General features: G+C 34.0%; 1 protein-coding gene and 1 long non-coding RNA gene across 39 annotated transcripts in view; one reads left to right on the forward strand and one right to left on the reverse strand.

Annotated features, from left to right (window-relative positions):
- ZBTB20 (zinc finger and BTB domain containing 20) overlaps positions 1 to 18,167 on the forward strand; it is a 746,442-nt gene that overhangs the window by 119,365 nt on the left and 608,910 nt on the right. For 11 of the 38 annotated variants that reach the window (XM_070581884.1, XM_070581907.1, XM_070581888.1 and 8 more), the window contains exon 2: positions 14,990 to 15,240. The exons of 16 other annotated variants lie outside the window; for them this stretch is intronic. The gene's annotated coding sequence lies outside the window, so the exon portion shown is untranslated. The remainder of the gene's footprint in view (positions 1 to 14,989; positions 15,241 to 18,167) is intronic. 11 more of the 38 variants (XM_070581906.1, XM_070581911.1, XM_070581897.1 and 8 more) reach the window with 1 other exon arrangement.
- LOC139076912 (uncharacterized) overlaps positions 1 to 18,167 on the reverse strand; it is a 131,762-nt gene that overhangs the window by 32,700 nt on the left and 80,895 nt on the right. The gene's annotated exons all lie outside the window — the stretch shown is intronic.

An 18,167-nucleotide genomic window follows, 5' to 3' on the forward strand; every position in this document is an offset into this window, starting at 1 on the left:
GATAGTACAGAGAAATGAAGTGAGAGGGAAGAAAAATTAAAAAGGAAAGAAATAAGTACGAAGAGTAAGGAGTTGTTGAAAACTCCATTTTGTCAGAGTTTACCCAAGTTTGGGTTTGTCCATGAGAGGTATTTCCAAACATCAGGTAAAAGGTGCTTTTTCCTCCTTTTCTATATTGCCTGTCTAATGGAATTAAAGATAAATACCCAGAAAACTTTACTTATTGTGAACAACTAGATGGTTTAAATTTCTCCTTTCAATAGTAGAAACAAATCTTTGAAAATCGATATGGATTTAAAAAAAAAACTCTGGAAAACATTAGTTTACATCTATCAATATTATTTTCTCATTGTATTGATATAGCCAAAGGATTAAAGTTATTTATAAAATTTTAAAAATCTGTGTTTTTATTTAGGATTATGGTCATTTTAAAAATACCGCTGCTGTTAAGATGAAGGCAGAGTTCCAGTAGTTTTTAAGCAAACTATTCTAGCGCTTGAGCCTCTGAAGAATTTGGGTCTACACTGTCACAAGAACTTGTGGGTTGAATACTTTTCATGGGTTCAGTCTCTACTTGGCTGGCAAGGAAGCTAAACTCCGTGCTATTGCCCCAAACTGAAACCCAACATAGGTCATCTGCCTTGAAAACGAGTACATTTTGTCCTGAAAAGAATGTGAAGGGCTCTGTATACATTTAGCATTACTATGGTTTAGAATGACTACAAAAATGCCTTACCTATAATCTCCATTATATTATATACACTCCCTTAGATTATTCTGTGATTAAGAGTCCTATGCTTGCGTTTTCTCTTTTTCTCTCTTTCTCTTTTTTTCTTTCTCTTTCTTTTTTTCTAGTATAGGAATTCTTTGCAGCATATAGGAGTAAACAAATCTTCTGTGTTATACTGTCAATGCGGTGGGTTTCCCCAAGCAATTGCTTTCTCCTTCTCTCTTTCTTTTTTTAAGGAAGCAGTGTATATAGATTTCATTGGAAGATGGCTATTTGGGGACTTAGCTGGCAAGATTTGACACCGACTCTCAGAAACAAGTTTCTGTGCAGTGTAATAAGCCCTAGGGTGTGTGCTTTTTTCTTTTCTCAGTTTTATACGTGAATCAAGGAGACAAAGAACAAGAGAGTCTTTCCTGTGCCTCCGCCCCTCCTTGGGTGCCATTCCTTTCTTCATTCAGAGAGGAAGATTCTGTGTATTCTTCTCACACAGAACACAGCCAGTTTTTCTTTTGCTCTATTTTAAAGGGCATAATATTTCTTGAATTGAGGGACACGTTTGTAATGTAATTTCAAAATGAGATTTTTATTTACTCATTTTCACAGATTTCTCTAAATTTTGGGGAGGAGATTTTTGGCTATAATTGGTCAAATTTATCTGTCTTCATTTCAAGAATCTCCATGGTGCTGAAATTTCTGTTTAAAGAATCTGAAGAATGTTCAATTATGTACTGCCCATGAACATATTTACTTATCCACCTTCAATCATGTCAGCTATTTCTTTCCAAGTGTTAAGCAGGATTGCTAAAAGCTCTGTGTGTGTGTGTGTGTGTGTGTGTGTGTGTGTGTGTGCGCGCGCGCGCTGATAAAGGAGAAGCAGAGACAGACAGAAAGTGGGCAGTCATGGCATTTGACCCAATAGGCCCATTTCTAGGGAGAGAGATTTTATTCTGAAGAATTTGTTCTTAAAATTCTCCACTTTTAAATTAATAAATTTTAAAAGGTTTGATACGATGCGGTGAAACTAATTTAAGTGGAAATTTTCCCCTTTTCGGTTTACTTTTTGTTGTAATCAGACATTGAATTAATCTTTATGTAACTTTTGTATATCCCCAAACATTTCATGAATCAAAAACATAAACATTTTTCTTTGTCATCTCAGAAATTATGTACATGTTTGAAAACCAAACAGTTCGTATCTGACTGGATATTTAGTTGCTGTCACTATTTTAAGCTTGGAGTGAAGATTATTTTTAAATAAATTATTTATAAGGAACTGGGATTTATCGCAACCTATCTTATGCCAGGTGCTTATCATGTCTTGTCTCACATATGCTCTGAACATCTCTTTGCATTAATATAATTAACCCCAGTTTATAGAAGATGAAACTGAGGCCCAGAAAGATTAGGTAACAACTAAGGGGACTCAGGACCTAACTGACAAATCTCTGTCCACTTCTCCCCATCTCCACTGCTGCCTCCTTAGTGGAGGTTACTGTGATCTCCACCCTGGATCCCTGGGTTATCCATCTAATTGCTCTCCTCACTGACTGCCGTGTGCTTCCAATCCAGTCTGCATCAGAAATAGGTTTATTCTTGGATTATGTCTTACTTCAGCAGCTTCTCATTTCCCTTAGAGTAAAATTCTGTAAGATCTGTCTCTCCATTTCTCTTTAACCTCATCTCAGTCCCTTTGCCTTTTAGCTCATGACATTCTAGCCATATTGATGTTCTTTTGTCCCTAGACAACGTCAAGTGCCTTTCTTCTTTGGTGCCTTTGTATATGCTATTCCCTTCCCTGGGTTTCTGCATCATCAGATTCTTCTCATCCTTGAAGTCTCAACTAAAATACCACCTCTTAAAACAGTCGCCCTGTCCCCCTTGCCTGAATCTTTGTTAGTTATTGTCAGAGGGTCTTTTTAATTTGTAATTACTACTTTGTTTTATTTTGTTTGTTTGTTTGTTTACCATCTATTCTTCCCTCTCCCCACCGTAGACTGAAATCTTTATGAGGACATATAGATTCCATTTCGTTTGTTCCTCTTAAACAGTGTCCAGCACTGTAGGCACCCAGTAAATATTTATGGATGGATAAATGACCTTATAAATAAATAAATAAATACTTTCTACATTCTAATATGTTTTCATGTTAATCAGATATAGTCGTAAACTTTACCCACTTGGCAACGTGTACTTTATTCTTTACCGTTTTGGGAGCTTCTGTCGTTCTTCAGTAAAGTGTGTAATATGTGAAGTTATGGCACTTTTATTTTCTTTGAATATTATTCCTTGCCCAGAACATGTCATCTTCCTGCTTGGCCAACCCCAAATATATTGTGGCTTTATGTTTTAGCAAAATATCTCAAAGTATCTTAAAATATAGTGTCATGGAGCAGTAGGGCACCTTAAAAAATCCCGTCCATTCCTATTACCCCCCTGAAGCCTAAGTCTTCTCCACAGACCCTCCAAGTGGTCATGGAGACTGTGCTTGGACGTCCCCAGGCTCAAGGAAATAGTAGCTTTCAAGGCAACTCGACTAATTCTTAATGTGTTTTAATAGACTGACATTTATGTTTAGAGTTTTAGATATTAATGCTTTCCAAATTTCTCTTGTCTACAGAATTTTAACTATTTATACCCTTAGATTCATCTGAAATCTTTTCAGTTTTACATTTTTTTTTATTTAGAAACTCAACTAAGGTAACTCGTTTTTTGAACTAATATAGCAATACCAGAAAATTTCTTTTTGGTTTAGTCTTTTAGATTGTTATACTTAGTGATGAGAGTAGGGGTATTTGGAATTTTCCTGCAAAATATTTTCATCTATATTTGTTTCTATTTCTCAATGTGCCAATTGTGTTCTTTCAGTAAATCACTGTATTCACATCATAATCAGTTTAGTTTTTAAGTAAAATTATGAAATGTAGTTACTTTATTTTCTTGATGCCTCTGAAAAGCACATTAGTTTCAAGTCAAATATAATTTATGACTGCCACTTCTTGAGATATTTTTCCTATATGGATTTCATCATTTAATTTACAAATAAAGCCTATTAATTTTGAATAATGTCAGGATACAATTTTCTGAAATCAAAATAAGGAAAAAGAAAAGGAAAAGAAGAGAAAGAAAGAAAAGAGAAGAAGATAATATTTTAAATAGAGTGTATTATGTGTGTTCTGAATGCCATTGCGCTTTCATCTCCCAGGACTTTGCTAATTCACGATTAGCTATGCCGTAATACTTTTAAACGCTTGCTGTGTGTTCTATTACTTATCCCTTTTTCTGAACTATATATTCAACCTTTTATTCTCTATTAGCTCTTTCTTCTTAGCATATAAACATGTGCAAGTATCTCCCATCAAATGTCAAAAAAAAAAAAAAATAAGCAAACAACAAAAAAAAGAAGAAAGAAATTTCTTTTTTGAAGATTTGCTCTGTTACTGCTTTCTTCTCTCTCATTTCTATTCAAAACTTCAGGAAAGAAATTTTACTTCTTCACTTCTCATCCTCTCTACAGCCCACTGAAAACTGACTTCTGTCCTTAAAATGTAATTTAAATGATTCCCACCAAGAATACAAATCATAAAATTGTCAAATCCAATAGAATATATTTGGTCTTGGCCTTACTTTATTTCTCAGATGTTTTTAATATTTTTGACAACTCTTTTTTAAAACTCTGTCTTCCCATTTATTTCATGATACTTTTTCCTTTTTCTCCTCACTCTCTCTGGCCTCTTTTAAATTTCCTTTGCAGGCTCTTCCTATTCCTGCCCCTCTCTGTTTCTTCCTCCTCCTCTCCCTGCTGTCCTCATCTCTCTCCTCCTCCTCCCCTCTCCTTCTTCCCTTTCCTGCTCTCCCATCATACTCTCCTTTGGTGATTATATTCATGTCTTTTGTTTCAACCATCATCATCATTTTGAACAGTCATCATCTTGATGACTTTCAGATCTGTAGCTCCAGCACAAACCTCAGTTCTTCCATCTCTCTCCAGACTTATACATACAGCTGGCCACCGGGTATGGAGCTGAATGCTCCATAGGCACTTCAAACTTAATGTGTCTCAAACTGCAGGTTTTATCTTCACTCTAATGTGCTACTTCTCCTGCCATTCCCATCTCTTTGAATGGCAGCATCATCCACCAAGATGATCTGGAAGGACCTTGAGTTCAAGATTTTTCCTTTATTCTCCTCCAGTTGCCCTGTAGATCTGTATGCTGCAGTTAAAGGTGGAGCTAGGAGAGAACGTCTATCTCTATTAGAGGAAATTTATCATCAATACCTCATCAATATTAGAAAAATAACCATGAAAATGCTCCTGATAATGTGTAGGTAAAATACAAAGGAAACCTCTTTGTAATTAACATTAAACATTTGTGAGGTGGAAGAGTCCTTGAACATTCTAAAAATCTCAAACATTAATCTTACATATGAAGAATCAGTCCTAGAGAGGGGAGGTGAATATTTAATATAATTAAAATCTAAATTCACTTCTGCAATTTTTGTGTCTATTTGGCATTAGAAATAACTAAATCCTTGCCTCCCATCTATGTAATGACAAACTTTTTTTTTTTCCGTAGGAGATAAGTCAGGGTTTAAGAGTATAGAATGCAGAGTTTAAACAAAGTATATATGTAATGTAAATTTCTGCTAGCGGAATTTACCCTACATTTAAAAATTTGAGAGTTATTTCTAAATTACCCTCCCAAAAATTTACACTATTTACCTTCGCACTCACCATGTATATGTTTTTCCTATATGGTCACCAACCCTGAATATTATCCAGTATTAAGATATTTTCACACATTTCTTGGATGTTTATATGTTTTTTTGTATGAACCATGTTTTCATATCCTTTGACCATTTTTCTTTGGGGTTATTTGTATTTTTTCTTCTTGAATTCTTTTTTATTTCTTGGGTTAAATTTTCTTCTGGAATGTATTCTTCAGATATAATTTTTCATGCTCCATACTTTTTTCTGTACTTTTTTAGCATAGTTATTTAATATGAAATGTACAAGTCACGATATAGCTCTTAATCTATATATTCGAAAATTGTGTGGGTAAATACTCCTTGATGCTCTTCCCCCAATCTGAATCCAAACTTATTGACTTATATTCTGAGCCTTTGTTTGAGAAATTTTCCTTAAATAGTGCCAATCGACCCAGGTGCTTATTTTCCTATTTACCTTTACTCTCCACTATACTTTTTCATCCCTTTTCAGGCAGTGAAGACAAATCAGGTAATAATCAGTAGGTGTTGCTATTACAGTATTAGACTATGTCTTAGCTTGGGCCACTCTAAGAAAATACCATAAATGGAGTTGTTTATCAACAATAGACAGTCTGAGAACACAGTGCCAGCATTGTCCGGTTCTGGTGAGAATCCACTTTGAATTGTAAGCAGCTGACTTCTCGTATCCTCACAAGGAGGGGAAGAGCAAGCTAGATCTCTGGCCTCATCTTATAAGGGCACTGATTCCATTCATAAGCGTTCTGTCTCATCACCTACTTACATCCCAAAGGCCCCACCTTCTAGTACTTTCATATTTGGGGGGTAGGATTTCAATATATGAATTTGGAGGGGACACAAACATTCAGTCCATAACAGTTTAGAACCAGCAAGCAGAGACTATATTTCTGCCTGTTTGTAGGGCTCTTCCTTCAAGCCTCCTCTTTCCTTAGAAGACTGTGTATTATTTATTTTTTCTCTTTTGCTTTACATTCTTCTAAGTGCCTATTTATAACTAAGGGTAATTAGCTTTGGGAAATTATCATGGTTTTATCTTCCCTTTCCTACTTTCTTCACAGTAAAAAAAAAAAATGGTGAGCATTGACCATTTACCTTTCCCTAACTCCCTAAGGAAGTTTTCAGGACTTTCTAATCTTGTCCTTTTTTAAATACCCCTACTCTCATCTTAGGGTTGTCAGACTTTTTAGTAAATATTTCTTCAATTGAGGGCTATTAGTAAAGTTTTTCTTGGGATTTTGTCCACTCAATTTTTTTTTAAAAGCTGTTTCTAGTAGGAGACAATGTTGCAAATTAGGAGTTATATAAGTAGTCTCTCTCTTTCCTTGGCTGCAACTTTTCTAAAATTATGGAAGGAAGTAGTGTCCCTTCCTTTAATTAATTATTGCTAGCAATTTTTTGGGAGGGAAGTAGTTGAGAAAATTTCTGTCAGAAGCCTCCAAATTTATTTTATTTTGAAAATAATACAATGCATAATATTATGTGTGTATTCTCATTTAAAAAAAACTCCTATGGAAAATCTCAAATTTACACAAAAAGAAGAGAGAACGATATAATAAATCCCTATGTGTCAATCACTTAGCTTCAATAATTATCAATAAATGGCCAATAAACAACATCCACCCCCAATTATTTTGAAGCAAATCCAGGATATCACAAAGTCTCATTCATAAAATGTCAGTATCTCAGATACAGTTTTTAAAGTTCTTTCTTGGTCCTAAAAAGAGGTTTCTAGAGACATTCTCTTTGTTGGCTTTCTTTAAATTAGCTTGCCACCTGGTTCATCTGTAGCCTATTTGACAACTTTATCTCATCAGAATACCCAGAAAGGTGGAGAAACAGAGAGCATTTGTAGTTTTGTTGCTTTCTTCATTTAGGCCCTGGTCAGTTGTATTTTGTCATTAAATTATGTATGCAAATTAATTCAATTCTATGAATATTTATAGAGGTTTTACTGTGAATCATAGAGTTTCCTGGATAGTGGAGATGTTGTCGTGAACCAAGGAAGTGCTCTCATGGAGTTGACAGTCTAGTGTTTAACTTTGAGAAGTCACTCTAAAGTTCAAAGGGTCTGTTTATTAAAGAATGTTTCTCAGTGTCTTTTTTGTTTCCTCTTTGTTTAATTTTTGTTTTTCATTTGAGGATTAAAAAATTTCTCATTAAAACATTGGTTTAAGCATCTTGTTGAGGAGTCTGGTGGAAGAAAACAAAGATGAGCCAAACCAGCTCTTTACTTTATGGCTTCACTTATAAACTTATAAAAAGTTGCTGTCACTTTACAAGAGCCTGAGGAAGCAACTTCGATGAAACCCTCATTGGCTGTTTTAATGACATCAACATCTTGTAGTTCTTTTATTAGGAACATAACATGGAAGGAGTGGGGAGAAGTTTAGCTGGAGCTATGCTTGCTTACCTGCTGTGTGATGGGTCTCGGATGCCCTATACACTCTTGCAGGCAGAAATCATTGCTTATTATTTTAATGTAAGTCTGATTGGAATGTGACTAATTACATAAGAGAGTTATACAAGAAACATAAAACAGGGATATTCTAGATCTGCCAATTAAGATAAGCAGTATGAGGTAAAAATAAGGTATGGTTTGTGCACAAATAAGGAAACATTTTGTGTCATTACTATATGATAGGGTTGATAAAGTTATTTGGGACTGTATTGTCAGTAAATATCTTCAAGAAAAGTCTATGGTATAAATTATTAGTTTAAGATGGCAGTCTTCATTGCAGTAGGCTGAGAAACTGACAAGAATACGTTGTCACAGAGAGATGTAAATTGAACTACCTGTTGAGGAAGTATGTTATTACGAATGCTTTCCCATGATTTCTTTTATGTTAAGGATCTAAAATTTTTAAATTGTGCTATTGCATTCTTATTATTACCTACTTATAATTTCTTTAACAAATATATATTGAGTAAATACTATGGTTCAAGCATTGCGCTGGAATTTGGAGATACAGTGGTGATGAAATGAAGCATGGCTCATGGATCTTACAGTCAAATTGAAATAGATATTTATATATACACACACGTACACATATACACAAATGCACTCACACACAAACGTATTACATAATCACACAAATATATGAATATTTACTTCCAGACCATGCTAATAAATTGCGGTTAGTTTTGTGCTGGCAAGAAATATTCAGTTCATTGAAATTTATATTTCAATGATTTTTCCAAATTTAAACCTGTTTATGCCTGCGGTGTTTTTTTTCCTCTTGCAGTTCCAATTACAAATTGAATCATTGCTGATTTGTATCCATGAAGACTTCTTATTTTGCAGGAAGTTTATATGTGCTAATATTTTCCATTAGCACAATAGATTGAAAGATGCCTCAGTTGCCTGGAATTTCTGTCACCAAGGGAAAACAGTGATTAGTGAGTTAAAATTCTTAGGTCATTGGGTTAATCATGTTCTGCCAGACTATCATAACTATCCTTTAAATAAGAAAAAAAATTTTAAGTTAGAAAATTTTTAACAAGTTAAAATTAACCAGGGACTATAAAGGAAAGTAATTTCACTAGGATTATTTATGCCCTCAAAGTTTAAAACAAACAAACCAAAAAAGGTGTATATGTGACATCTTCTCATTTTTTGAAGATAATTCTTTCCCTCCTCTGTTCTTTGATCTCTACATGAGCAGAAGCACAACAAGTGGCAATGGGGCTAAGGGTGCTAGATGTCTTGGCACTCATTAACTACGGCAATTAGCACCATTTAGATTGATATATTTCCAAGATGAAAACATGACTTGGACCAAACAAACAAAAAATGATGATGGCATTTGCGAAGGTGAAATGACATTGACCAGCAAGAAACAGAAAAGAAACAGCACTCACCTTGAAAAGACTTGGAATATTTGAAAAATTGATTACATGATAAGACAGTTTCAGCATAACTACAATTCCTCCAGGACTTATTAATGTTCGGTAGCATTAAAAAGTAAAATGAAAAGACACCAGGGCAGTCCGCTTTAATAGCTTGCTGGCTCGAACCCCAATACATAATGTTCTTGTAATAGTTTATGGGTGACTACAGTAAATTGGTAGTGAATGTTTTCCATTTTTTGGCTCTTCATATCAGATCCGCTCTTAGAGAACATTTTGTTCTGAGACTATTATGAAGGCAATTGATCTAGTTTAGAAGTTGCTTGACAATTTTAGTATAGTGTTAACTTTTCTCCCTCCAGATTGTGTGGTTTTTGTCCTTCGAGCTGAGGTCAAATTATAGTTAGTTTGGACTTAAGCAATTTACTCATTTATACTTCACCTACTCTGACTAAATATTCTGCAAGTACTGTCACAAAGAAAGGAAAATCTAGTTTTTTCCAATTCTTTTGTTACCTTTAAGATAGCAGTTTAAATCTGTCCTTCTTAACAGAGAAAACAATTTGAGATGGATTAATTTTGAACCTAAATAGCTTATTGATGAATCGTTAATGATCATATTCAGGGGTTGTATTTGAAATAAGAGAATTATGATATACCAAAAGAAATTACTGAATTTTAAACAAGATGAAGGTTGAGAATTGTCTGGGATTTAGTGAACCAAATTGTCTAGTATGGTATGCCCTGAGGGATTGAGGGCATGCCCTATCTGTTTTTTGTTTTTTCAAGCAGCAAATATTTGTGCTGTACATACAATAAAAACAAGCTGCAGACTTAATAGAAATTGAAGTGGGCTCAATGTTAACATTAGACCAATGAAAAATTAGACGACATCTGAGTACCTCATTCATTCTTTTAGTCTTCAGTGTGCCTAGGAACATTTGTTTCATATAAAAGTTATATGACTGTATATAGTAATGTATAGTAAAAGTAATGGACTGAGGGCAGAAAGGGAATTTGGAGAAATGTGAAATAAATCTGGATATATACTAAATGCAGGTGGAAGATATTTAAGGAACATTCATGGAGCAAAGCGCAGTCTCCTCCTACTAAGCTCTAAGCATCCAAAAGCGACAGGAAGAGTCAGTGTGGTTCTAGGTTATATAAAACTGAAAAGAAAATTCTGGTCAGACAGAGAGCTCTGAAGAGGCAGCAATGAGGCAGTAAAAGGAAAAACTGAGCAAATAAAAAAAAACGCAGAGAGGAGTTAGAAATAATTAGAGAAGAAATAGAATGCCTCAACAAAAATAGAACAACAAAAATTCAAAGGATGTCAATGCAGAGCAGCCCAGCTGACAGGAAAGGATTTTAAAATTGCATGTGCAAAAAGCAGACAACATGATTGGAAATGAAGTATTTGCTCTTTCCCGGAAGAGTTGAAGGGCAAGACATTTCTGTGCAACACAACTCTGCACTGGATTCGTTGCACTTTCTCAAATGTATTTTGAAGTAAAAAGCTGAAAACCAAATATCTTCAGCCACCTGAAATACCCAGGGTCTTATATAATACATTGCCTTTAGTGTTCTGTGGTGTATACAAAAAAGACAAATTATATCTTAAAATTGATATGTGTGTGAGCATGGTAATGCTACGTCTATGGATTACCAAAAATAATACCAATAGCAGTCAATCAACAAAGTCACTTTAGCCTCAGTATTTAAAAAACCCTTCAAAATATTTTGTTAAATCCCATGAAAGTGGTTTCAGTGACAAAGGTTTCTGATCTTTGCAAATGATAATGAATTCAGAGACATGTAAGGAGAAACGCCATAGTCAGGTCTAGACAGATTTAGATAAATTAGTGACCCAACTGGTTGATGGCAGCCACAGTCTTTAACTTTGAGTAAAGGAATCTTAGAAGCAGTTCAATGAAGAAATATTTTCTTTCTTTCCTTTTTCTTTTTAGAACTTTTAACTGTCTTTTTTGAGGGTGATAAAGAAAAGATGAAATCTAGAGACTTTATTGTACTGTACTCATTATATTCTCTCTTCTGTATTATACATACATCTATTTTGCCTCTTTACGTTTATTCATCTCCTTCTTTAAACAAACAGGTATTGTATATAAAATATATATACTCTTTCTATACATATATGTGTGTATATAATACACACACACACATACTCGCTTCCATTTATGCCCATATAGTAAATCCTTAAAATGTTTATTGAAATAATTGTTTTGGGTGGATTGATTTTACAACAAATAGTTTTATTACAAATAAAAGACTTTCTATTAAATGGAAGCTTCTTTTAATATTGGAATGAGGCAGAACATTATTGCTATAGTATAACTGTATGATTGTATATCCTATTGGCTGTAGAACTCAGCTGATTTAAAGTTTTACAGGCTGTTAGATGGAGTGTTTTCCAATATTTTATATATACAACATATATGTATACACACATGCACATACACAGAAGGTTTGTAAAAAAATACTACATTTGAGCAACATTAAAAATATTACTAAATAAATTTTCTGTGGAGTGAAGCTTTGTTTTCAGTGATGTTTTGTATTGTGAAAATTTCTTTAAAAATTTTTGTATGGTGAATGCACTTGAATCACTTTCCAAACATGAATCCCTGGGAAAATAAAAATATTTGCATGTGTTCTGCTATACAAACTGAAGAGGTGTGTACAAAGAATAATGCCATTATCTTTGTTGTTCTGTCATCAAGAAGTTCTACTTTTACAATTCAAACAATCTACTCTCCTACATACTCAATCACCATCGCTTAAAATAGGTCTATTCTAACAGTGGAAATAGTTATTTCTTGTTCAAACTAAATATTATGTGAAAATATTTCACATTTCCACAAATAATGCTGTTCTCATTAAAAAAAAACTGAGTAGAGGCATTTTGAAAGTGGCTGAACTTTCAGCTCAAAATAAATATGCACTTTACATACTAGTATAATGATTTTAGGAATTCATTGCATTTTGAAACTTTTTTCTGAATAATAGCGGCATTTTGACCTTTAAGGCACATTATTCAAAATATTTTGAATAAAAATTGAGACATTTGTCCCAAAGATTAGAATCTGTCCACATAATAATTCAAGTGATCTTCATTTTTAAAAACCTAATTTATGAAAATTTAAGATTTGCAAAAAGAGATAAATTAAGGAATGATGGTTTGCTACATAGAAGAATTATGGTTTGCAAAATATTTTAAAAGAACAATTTCTTTACAAAATTTGTTTTGCATTTATTTAACATATAAAAAGAATCAACTCCACATTCTAAAACATTTTTTTTAAACAAATGCAACTGTCTATTAAGTAATGGACTTTTTTTGCATCCAAATGAGTATTATTCTTTGCAAAGTAGTCACCTTGGGAGATATTTCTTCATTTAAGTAGTATAGTCATTGCTCTAAACATTGTAATGTGTTGGAATTGCCTCTGGAGCCAACAACATATCCTTTTGAATATTTTCATTGACAACTACCCTTTAATTTGATTTGATTTTTAGAAATAGTCAAGAGTAATTTAGAGCCATGTTTACTGAATAGAAACAAATTTATTGCCATAGTAAAACCTGGCCTATTCTGACTGGTAAGGATTCTCTAAATCCCTTACTTTCATTTCTTCATCTCCAAGTCTACAACCCATTCCAATTTGGTGCCCTTTGCCCTATCCACTCCATTCAAACTACCCTTTCTAAGGCTATGGCCTGTTTTGGGTATTCAAGAAGGGCATTTTTTTAACATTATGGAAATAGTGAAACCATTTATCTTGTGCGGCTTGTGCAGTCTCTAAAGGCAGTTTCAAAGCAGAGGAAACTTACAGTACTTTGAGAATGGTAGAGTCATCAGACAAAAGATATTACCTCCACTGTGACAAAGTGTACTTGGGCCTTTAATTTTTGATATCTGTTATGTATCTTCAGTTCAGTACAGTAAATATTTATTAAGCATGTATTATTATGCAAAACACTGTAAGAGGTGCTGACGCAAAATGCAAAGATGAGTCCAGCCCTGACTCATGGACAAATAGTGAATGAGGGGACTATCTTTCAATGACTCTACTGCAAGACAGATGTAAGTGTTCCCTTGGAGTTACAAAGCACTACATAAATACAGGAGCGGGAGGGATTCATTTTACCTGGGGCATGACAGTTAAATTGAACCTAGAAGGACATAGATTGAAACCTTGACAGGCAGGGATGGAAGAAAGGATGTTCTAGGAAGAGGAAATAACTTGTTCAGTTGTAGAGCAGAGTTTGTGTCTTTAAAAAAATGAACATTTTAATTTCTAATAAAATAAAACAGTAAAATCTGTACTATTTTCGACTTTACCACCACTATAAGATTTGTCTAGATTTAATTCAGTTGAATCTTACAAACACTGTTTGTTTGTCTTTGCGTGTGCCCTGTATGTCTTTTCTTAGTGGTCATGTCTGTGTCTTTCTCTCGCTCCATGTCTCCTTCCTTTCCTCTTTATCTTTTTCTCACCTTCTCTATCTCTTGCATTCCTTTCTCATAGTCTTCTTTCCATCTTGATTGTTATAAGGAATTGAAATATACCTGTTAGACTTAGTAGTTTATGTTTCCTGTTCTTAATTTTAGAAATAGGTGAGTTTAACTTTTTTTTAATTAACAGACTTTATTTTTTAGAGCAGTTTTAGGTTTAAAAAAGACTGAGCAGAATATACAGAGTTCCTAGATACCCACTCACCCCTGCTACTCACAGTTTTCCCTATTATTAACTAGCCTCATGCATTGGCACGGTATATTTCTTACAATTGATGAACCAATATTGATACGTTGTTATTAACTAACGTACATAATTTACATTAGGGTTCACTTTTTGTCATACAGTTCTATGGGTTTTGACAAATGCATAATATCATGTGTCCAGCATTACAGTACCATACAGAATAGTTTTACTGACTTAAAAATTCTCTGAGCTCTATCTATTTATTCCTCTCCTCTACACTCCTCCCTCTCCTGTCTTCGAACCCCTGGCAGTCTTTTTACTATCTCTTTAGTTTTACCTTTTCCAGAATGTCATATTGGTGGAGTCATATGATATGTAGCCTTTTCAGATTGGTTTCTTCCATTTAGCAATATGCATTTAAGATTCCTCCGTATCTTTTTGTGGCTGATAGCTCATTTCTTTTTAGTGCTAAATAATATTCCATTCTGTGTGTGTACCACAGGTTGTTTACCCATTCCCCTATTAAAGGACAGTTACCTTGGTTGCTTCTAACCTTGGCAATTATAAATAAATCTACTATAAACATTCATGTGCAGCTTTTTCTATGGACATAAACTCAACTAATCTGGGTAAATACCAAGGAGCATGATTACTGGATCATAGGGTAGCACTATATGTAGCTTTGTAACAAATTGGCAAACTGTATTGTAAAGTGGCCATACTATTTTAAATTCCAGTAATGAGTGAGAGTTCTTGTTGCTCCATATCCTCACTAGCATTTGGTGTTGTCAGTTGTTTTGGATTTTAGCCATTCTGATGGATGTGTAGTGGTATCTCATTGTTATTTTAATTAGTAGTTCCCTGATGGTATATGATGTTGAACATCTTTTCATGTGCTCATTTGCCATCTGTGTATTTTCTTTTTCTTTTTTTATTTTTTTAGGAAGATTAGCCCAGAGCTAACATCTGCCACCAATCCTCCTCTTTCTGCTGAGGAAGACTGGCCCTGAGCTCACATCTGTGCCCATCTTCCTCTACCTTCTATGTGAGACGCCTGCCGCAGCATGGCTTGACAAGCGGTGCATAGGTCTGCACTGGGGATCCAAGTTTGTGAATCCTGGGCTGCCAAGCAGAACGTGCAAACTTAACCAGTGCACCATCAGGCTGGCCCCCATCTGTGTATTTTCTTTGGAGGTGTTTATTCAGATCTCTTGCACATTTTTTGAGTTGTTTTCCTTATTGTTGAGTTTTAAATGTCCTTTGTATTTGAATACCAGTCCTTTATCAGAAATGTGATTTGCAAATATCTTTTTCTACTCCATAACTTGTCTTTCACAGAATAGAAGTTTTTAACTTTAACAAAGTCCAATTTATTAGTCATTTCTTTCATGGATCATGCTTTTGGTGTTACATCTAAAAACTCATTGCCAAATTCAACATCACCTAGATTTTCTCCTATGTTATCTTCTACAAATTTTATAGTTTTGCATTTTACATTTAGGTCAATAATCCATTTTGAGATAATTTTTGTGAAAGGTATAATGTCAGTGTCTAGATTTATTTTTTTTTGCAAGTGAATGTCCAGTTGTTCCAGCACCATTTGTTGTAAAGGCTATCTTTGCTCCATTGTATTTCCTTTGCTTCTTTGTCAAAGATTAGTTGACTATATGTGGGTCTTTTTCTGTGCAGTTTTGTTCCATTATCTATTTGTCTATTATTTCACAAATACCATACTGTCTTGATTACTGTAGCTTTATAGTAAGTCTTGACATTGTGGGGTATCAGTGTCCAACTTTGTTCTTCTTCAATATAGAGTTGGCTCTTCTGGGTCTTTTGCCTCTGCATATAAACTTTAGAATCAGTTTTGTCAATATCTACAAAATAACTTGCTGGGATTTTGATTGAGATTGCACTGAATCAATAGATCAAGTTGGGAAGAACTGACGTCTTGACAGTATTGAGTCTTCCTATCCATGAACATGGACTATCTCTCCATTTACTTAGTTTTTTTATTTCTTTCACCAGGGTTTTCTAGTTTTCCTCATATAGATCTTGTACATATTTTGTTAGACTTATGACTAAGAATTTATTTAATATTTCGGTGCTAATGTAAATGGTGCTGTGCTTTTAGTTTCAAATTTCTGTAGTTAATTGGCATTATACAAGAAAACAATCGAATTTTGTAAGCTTTTAATGCCTTAATTTTACTTTCTCTAAAATAAAAATTCCTAAACTAGTATAAATACATTAAATTACTTATTGCTCCCATGTGGCTCTCAATTGTTCTTTTTTATATGTCATTAGAAAACAAACAGCCTCCCAGAATAAATTCGTAATACTGCTATTGGTCATAACCTCATATTTTCATTCTTACAATAAGAATATTCATTCTCATATTCATTATTCTGGAATGTATATCAAATATGACACTGTGTTTCCAACCACATTATAAGTTTCATTTGTGCATTCCATTGGAAATGAAAGAGTAGTTCTGATTTTTTTTTAAGATTAGAGGGCTAGAATTTATTTTTTAATGCTTTATTTTTAATTTTTTTTTAAAAAAATATTCAGTTTAACAAACCTGGAAAGCACTGAGCAGTATGACATTTTTTTCAGAATCCTACTACACTGGTAATGTTTTGGAATATAGGTTCCTGTGGTTTTTTTGGTTTGTGAGAAATGAAACCAGATTAGATAGGACCATTCTAGATATTGTTTCTTCCTAGTAATGATCAAGGGTTGGGTACATATAAGATGAAAGTTTATGGTAGTTCACTTATAGTTAGACTTAAGTATGTCCCTGCTGGTACTGATAGAAGAACTCTGTTACCTTATTTCTTTTTGAAATCATTGTATTTATTGTTTCTGTTTCTTGACATCTCACTTCTTCTTTTTTCTTTTTGCCCTGGTGTATTTTTACTTATTTTTTTTATTGAGATAAAATTGGTTTAACATTATATAAATTTCAGGTGTACATGATTATATTTCAATTTCTGTGAAGACTACATCATGTTCACCACCCAATGACTAATTACCATCCAACACCATACACGTGTCCTTTTACTCATTTTGCCCTCCCACTTTTTCTTTATCCATTCATTCATTGATGGGCACTTGGTTGTTTCCAAGTCTTGGCTATTGTGAATAATACTGCAATGAGCATATGAGTGCAAATATCTTTTTGAATTAGTGTTTTCATGTTCTTTGGATAAATACTCAGCAGTGAAATAGCTGGATTGTACGGTAGTTCTATTTTTAACTTTTTGAGGAATCTCCATACTGTTTTCCATAAACTACACCAGTTTACATTCCCACCAGCAGTGTATGAGGGTTTCCTTTTCTCCAAATCCTCTCCAACACTAATTATTTCTTGTCTTTTTTAATAGTAGCCATTTTAAGGGGCATGAGGTGATATCTCATTGTAGTTTTGATTTGCATTTCCCTAAAATTAGTGATGTTGAACATCTTTTCATGTGCCTGTTAGCCATCTGTATATCTTCTTTGGTAAAATGTCTGTTCAGATCCTTTGCCCTTTTTTTTTTTAAAGATTGTATTTTTTTTCCTTTTTCTCCCCAAATCCCCCAGTACATGGTTGTATATTCTTCATTGTGGGTCCTTCTAGTTGTGGCATGTGGGACGCCACCTCATCGTGGCTTGATGAGCAGTGTCATGTCCGCGCCCAGGATTTGAACCAACGAAACACTAGGCCGCCTGCAGCGGAGCGCGTGAACTTCACCACTCGGCCACAGGGCCAGCCCCTGCCCATTTTTTAATTGGTTTGTTTGTTCTTTTGTTGTTGAGTTGTGTGTTCTTTATATATTTTGCTTATTAACCCCTTACCAGACATATGATTTGCAAATATCTTTTCCCAATTGTTAAGTTGTCTTTTTGCTATGTTTATGATTTCCTTTACTGTGCAGAAGGTTTAGTTTTATGTAGTCCCATTTGTTTATTTTTTCTTTTGTTTCCCTTACCTGGGAAGACATGGTATTCAAAAATTATTTCTAAGGCTAATGTCAAAGAACATATTGCCTATGTTTTCTTCTAGGAGTTTTATGGGTTCAGGTCTTACTTTCAAGTCTTTTATCCACTTTGAGTTAATTTTTGTGTGTGGTGCAAGA

This window comes from Equus przewalskii, chromosome 18 (assembly GCF_037783145.1).
Source record: "Equus przewalskii isolate Varuska chromosome 18, EquPr2, whole genome shotgun sequence".
Taxonomy (NCBI): Eukaryota; Metazoa; Chordata; class Mammalia; order Perissodactyla; family Equidae; genus Equus; species Equus przewalskii.